Source organism: Charadrius vociferus, unplaced genomic scaffold (assembly GCF_000708025.1).
Source record: "Charadrius vociferus isolate BGI_N301 unplaced genomic scaffold, ASM70802v2 scaffold359, whole genome shotgun sequence".
In the NCBI taxonomy this organism is placed as follows: Eukaryota; Metazoa; Chordata; class Aves; order Charadriiformes; family Charadriidae; genus Charadrius; species Charadrius vociferus.
Window position 1 is genome coordinate 953,588 of NW_009661369.1, and position 6,484 is coordinate 960,071.

Below are 6,484 nucleotides of genomic sequence, written 5' to 3' on the forward strand. Positions count from 1 at the left end.
TGCTCTCTTTTTTGGTTTGTCTTTTTTTTTTCCTTTTTTTTTTTTTTTTTTTTTTTGTACTGGGAGGGTATAGTTAAAAGATCTGATTTTTTTTTTTTTTTTTTAAATTACCTCCTATTGTAACGATCTTCTAAGTTGGCGTTTTAGACTGGTATTGGTAATAGGCAGGAAAGGGATATTGAGGCTGTTTTGGTGTAGCGCTTTGGTGCTCTCACCGTATTGGAACCGAAAGTGAATGGTTAAACCCACCGAGATATCAAAGGTGTCCGCTGCTGTAGCAAATCTGCCATTCTTTAGAAATGGCAGATCTTGTGGGGCCTGTCTTGTTTCTTTTTTTTTGGTTTTGTTTTTTTTTTTTTTACCACAGTAAAGGAGGCAGAGTCGTGGTTGCCGCCCCCTTCTCTTTGTTGCTAGCTCTGGTTCTTTGTTCAGCCTAAAGGGGAAAGGAGGCCCCCGTTAGGGATAGTTTTGGTGAGGCTGGGATCTTACTTTTCTTTAGCAAGAGGAATCACTTTTTGCCTTGTGGAAAGGAAGACTGCAGTGATAATTTAGCAGCTTTCTTTCACAAATGTTTGCATGGTTTATTTTTATCAATATGCTTTTAAATTTTTTTTAATTACTATTTTAAATATAAAGTCAGGTGACTATGGTTTACTAGATATCGATCTCTTCAGTTTTTCTGTGAACCCTGGATTTTGGTATTCGGTGCTAGTGTCAGAGGCTCCATTAACAGCCCAAAAGCTATTCTGGTGAACAGGGAGGAGAAACTGGAGAAGGAAGAAGTTTTCAGGTGGGAGGATAATGGCGACTTAAAAGCAGTTGTAGCTCATATCTTGCTTGAATGCCCAGACTAGGATAAATGCAGTTAACAATAATGTAGAGAAAGGAGTATCTGTTGCAAAAGTGATTTTAAAAAAATGCTTTCTCTGTGGCAGAAATAAAGAGCTTTGGAATGTTTTTTAAGTCATACTTTTTTATTGCCAAAGCCAGCAGTTATTTTACACTTATTTTCGAAATAGAATTATTAGAAGAAATTTTAGAGTTAATACCTGCAGTAAATATTTCTATATTTCTGTAATAAATACTAATTTGTGGTTCATCTCGCAGTTCTGAGTATGTTGTAACTGTTGTATCAGCAAAGTATTGAATCAAAGTGAGGGGAGTGTTTGAAGCCTTAGATAAGTCAAAACCAAAAAAGACAAAGATAACTCAAGCACACAACTGAGGTACTGGTATATCTCCAAGCATGTCATAACCAAAGTAAATTACCATTTTTTTGTCATAATTTTCCCTTCACATGGACTTTCACTTTGTTTCTTTAAATGTTTACACTAAAAAGTGTTGATAAGTAGTAGAAGCATATATGCGTATCTTTTGAGATGCAATGAATTCCTACATGCATTTTGGGAAACTCAGCGTGATTGGCATCTAAAGTTGCTTTTTTTAAATTAGCCTGTCACCAAGTTTTTTCTGGAGTGTATTGCTGTTAATGTTTTCTGGTAATTAACAGTTTTAATAGCCTTAGCACTCTACCTGGAACCAATAAACTTTGGGTAGAAGCTGCTTGATTTCATTTTGTGCAGTTTGTTTGTAGTAGACTGTCAGCCACATCCAGTTTGCAGAATTTGCATTGCTCATAATCGTGCTCAGGTCAGGAATTTTATTTAAATTTGAGCCAGTATACTATGGGAAGAAGTAAAAATGCACAAATTAACATATTTTGGCCATTGTATCTAAAATATTTTTAATCACTGCTTCTAGTCTTAATATATATATATATATATGGCCTAAGCTTAGCAAAGTCTATTCCTCACACTGTATAGAACCATGCTAGATGTGGAAAGATATTGTAGTTTTTATTTTAGCCTCTTACCACGTGTCTTCAGGTCACTGCCACCGTCTTGCAGCATATGGCTCAGGTAGTTCAGCAGTCTCTTCCAAAACAGGTATGTGTTATACAGTTGCCTGTAGCAATGAGGACAGGACCCAGATGGTCTTTACAACTTTGTGCTTCTGTACAGCAAAGCACAGTTCTAGAGAATCACGCAGCAGCTAGCATGGCTACAGTTTATAAGTATTTATTCCATACCAGTGCGCTAGCGGCATTGTGTAGATTGCTGCTTGTGCATGATTTAATGTGGGTGTTCAAAAGGCTCTACCTTCATGAAAAATTTCAGAGATCTGCATCAGAATGTGGTTGGTTCCACCCATAACGGCGAGACTAAACCTGTTCTAATATGGCAGCATGCTGCTATATTCAGACATTGTTTAAGTACATTAGCACTTAGAGTTCGTCTTCTCTGCAGATGTAAGCTTTAACTGAAGCGTGTTTCAGGGGGACTCATCAATGCTTTGAGCAGTGGCTTCCAAACACAGCGGTGGTGTCTAACCTCTGCTCAGGGCTCGAAAGTCAGAACTTTGCAAGTCTGCCGCTGTCTGCTTAATTTTAAAAACCAGAACAAAACCCCTGACCCTTGAGATGCCAGTGCAGTAATTCTAGGCCTGTTTGAATAGCTGTTTGTTAGACTGAGCAGGCATTGATGATCTTTTTCTAGATTCATCTTCACATGAGTTCATCCATTAGTATTGCAGAAGTCAATCCAAATGTAACTACTGCTATTAAGATTTTTTTCATGTGGTTTCCATTGTAGCGGTTAGGTTTCTGGTCTTCGTGCAGTTCTGAAATACCTCATGTTTTCATGGTAACCATATTTAAAATACGCAGATGTGGTCAGTGTAGGTAATTTATCTGTGTCAAAGTTACAAAGTAATGTAACTTGCAAGTTACAAAGTATCAAAAATGATAAGTAAAGGTCATATCTTGCCTCTTTGTTTAGGCTGTTAAGACTGTTTTGTAATGGGTTGATTTGAAGGTTTTCTGTTTCTGTCTCTTAGTAACTAGAGAGACTAAGGGACATAGCAGCTTCTGTTAGTTGGTTGTGTGTTTGTCAGCCGTAATTGGAGTTCCTTTAGGGCACGTAGCCTCTTATATTTCTCTATGCATTAGAATATTTAACATCTGTAGACCTTGCTGAAGTTTCGGGTAGAGAAGTGAGTGTCTAAAACTTATGTTCCATCGAAGGAATCCTATGGGTTTATTTTTTTTTGATAGCTCTCTTCAGAATTTAGGCGAGTAACTTGTATGAATTGAAAAGTTTTGGTTTTTTTTAAAAAAATATATTTGAACCCAGAAAGTGACAGTGTATGTAACAGCTTAATTTTCAGGTACATCTTCTGTCATTTGTTGGTATCACATTTTGCATCATGTGTTGAACAGTGCAGGGTGGTAAACTTGTGCTACCATTAAACTGACACTTGATTTGTCTCATTTTAGTTAAGGACTCAACTTTTCAGAGATCACCTTGTTACTTTTCAATGGAAGCCATTTAGCTAATATTTTTACTGGTATAAAACAGTAAATTTCAGTCTTTGAAGCCTTGTTGTGAAAGATTAATAGATTTGCCAACTTTCTGCATACACTACTTTGCATTTTTTCCCTCTGCTTCCTCTTTCAGTTATGTTTTCTTTTGCACTTTCCATGTGCACTCACACTGGTGAATGGTATAAAATATGCTCATAACAATTCTGTATGATTTTTATCTTTGTATTGACAAGTTTAGTGTTAAGTACTCCTACTACCTGCAATACTAGTCTTGTGCACTTGGCCTCGCTCTACCAGTTTTTGTATATATATGATCTGTAGTCAGAGTTAGTCTGGCACTAAGTGCAGAGCTTTTTAGCTCCGTCAGTGGGGGAGGTGTCCCATCCCGCACACATTAGCTCTTGCTTTTCTCCCCAAAGTACTCCAGTAAGGCTGTGATATGGAGAAGAGGTTTCAGGGTTGGTGGATGAAGTGTTTGTACCAGGACGGGTACCTTCTCCTTCTATAGGTAAAAGAGAGACTTTTGATACCTTTGCCTTCGCCGCAGGGTGATGTGTCCAAGATGGGTCCCCTTTGTGATGTGGTTGGCTGGAAATCAAGGTGCTCATGAAGAAAGAGGAACCTCTTGCAGATTTTTCCTTCCCCCATCTCTGCCAACATAGGCATTGTAACAGTCCCTTGAAACTTAATGGGCTTTTTGTCCATATGTTTGATTTATTTTTTTTTTTTTAATGAGACTAATGCCAAACCCCTTTTTTGTTTGTGATGCTGAGACCTGAAAGATGTAAATGGTATTGCCTGTTGCTAAAGTGTATTATATTGATATCTATTGTTAAGTCATTACTGCTGACCTCCAATATGGATGGATCAATATGATTCTGCCAGATACTCACCCACAGATCTTCTGTTTGATTACATAATCTCCCATTAAATTTGCTGACTTGCCAATTCTTTTCAAAGTTTTCCTTTCTGTTAAAAAATAAAGTGAAAGTTAAAAGGTATGCTTAATTTATTCATTGATTTATTTTTTTAAGTGTATACTGCACTGTATGGTATGTAGAATATGCTTAAATTTGAATCTGTTTAATTGATTAATTGCAATATATCGAAGGATATGTTGCAAGTATATTTGGGAAGCTGGTTAATGTGTTTTGTTTTTTTCTTTTAAATTAGGGGAAAATAACAGATCTTACATTTTACGTAAGATAGATAAATCATTCTTAATTGTCTGCTTCCTTATCCATCATCATTCTGAGTAAAATGTCAGTGGTAATGATTGTACGAGCTGCAGTAGTTAAAATTTAAATGACCAAAATTGAAAAAATCAAAAGGTAGTAATACATACACATTCTTTAAGCCACAAATGCATTTGGAATGAAGTTGCATCAGAAGCATCATGTTATTGAAAGTTACTATTGTCTTAAAAATTTCAAACTTTTAAACTCTTACTAGCTTGAAGCTTTGTAAATCTGGGACTTAACGGTAACTTCACAAAATAAAGCAGGGCTACTAAATGATTGATTTCCATCTTCCAGTTGTTAGTTTCACAGTTTCTTAAACACCAACTTTGTAAGGTAGTGTTTTGTAAAATGCTTGGAAAGAAATGTTTTTGCTGAGGGGAAGGGGTGTGGGTATACTCTCAATACCTTTTGCTCTTGACCTTCATGTGACCAAAAGTGCAAGCTTACAGTAAGTATCTGCAAGGTCTTAGTAACTGACAAGAAGTGCTAATCTTCCACTTGAATACTTAGGTTAGGAGTAGGTCCAGGTTCTTCAAAGTTCTTAACTTATTGCTAAAACTTGGTATTTTCATTGTTGTGGGATGGTTAAGAGCTAGGTATTAAGCAATTGGTTTTTTAGATAACCTCATATTACATTACATGAGGTTCTATTTTCTTCAGTGTTTTTAGTCTCCTTGTCCCTTTGAAAGCTGGATTTTAGAATTCTTTGAGACTTAGAATCCTACTATAATGCTTGCTTTTCTTGGTAGTTGGTGATGCTACTGCAAGCTGACGTTGTCCTTTCTTCCTGAGCTGGAGCTCACGTTGAAGAGGTGAAACTGAAGCTGTTTCATAACGGTGCTTCTTCTTACCTCTGACTACCAAAATTTGTAAAATAGTATGACATTTTAAAAATAGTATTTCTTTTGTTCCAAGCGGACAAGGCAGAGCATGTTGGAGGATGTGAAAGAAAACTGAAAATTGCAAGAAGTTGACTAATCCTACCGGGAAAAATTGGTCAAAAAGAAAAGAGGCGCTATTGCGAAGAATTGTTATGGAATTCTCCAGCTGAAAGCCATTGACAACTGGACATACCTTTTAGGCTTGTTTGTTTCCAGAAACATATGGACTGCTAGTTCCGTTTGAAATGTTTTGTGTCTTGGGAATATCAGTGTTCAAAGTGGAGGTGTGTATGTTCTAACAGTACCTAAGCTGGGGAGAAAGCTTAACTAGCCCATGATAGCAGCCATTCTTTTGTTGGAAGTGAGTGTCAAATTTGTTATCAATTGTTTGTCTGGTCACTCTCCAATTAGATTACAAGGTTCTGTTAAACTACTGTGGATCCCTAGCGGCAGATGGCTGGGAAATGTTTGTGCATGTGGTTACAGCAATGGATGTGAAGCAAACTTCTGGAATGTAACTGCCAGGGTTAGTAGTTAAGGGTAGGCTGAGGATGGTGTGTTAAAATCAGCTCCTGCAAAATGGACAGCTTCTGCTGTGGTATCATGCGGTTATGTCATCAGTAGTTTCTGCTCCCCTCTTAATTCCAGTTTTGTTTCCCATTACTCTATTATTCAGTTCCTGCCCACTGTTTTCTTCACTTTTGATTTGAAACCACTTATTGTAGGCATCTTTGCTCCCCCACTACTGTCTGTTTGTAGTAAAGGTGTTAGGTTTGGCCTGCTTTGTGCCCTCTGCTTCTGACGTACAACCTTTTATGGGCAGTTTGTTTTCCTCGTAGCCTTTTTGAAATAGACACTAGTCCCTTTAATCGGTTTCTGGGGTTTTGTTCGTTTGTTTTTTGAGTCATCGTACCTGCGATTTTCTGGGAATGATTCTTTTAAGTAGAAATAAAAAGTAGTTTTGTAATATGAATAGCTAT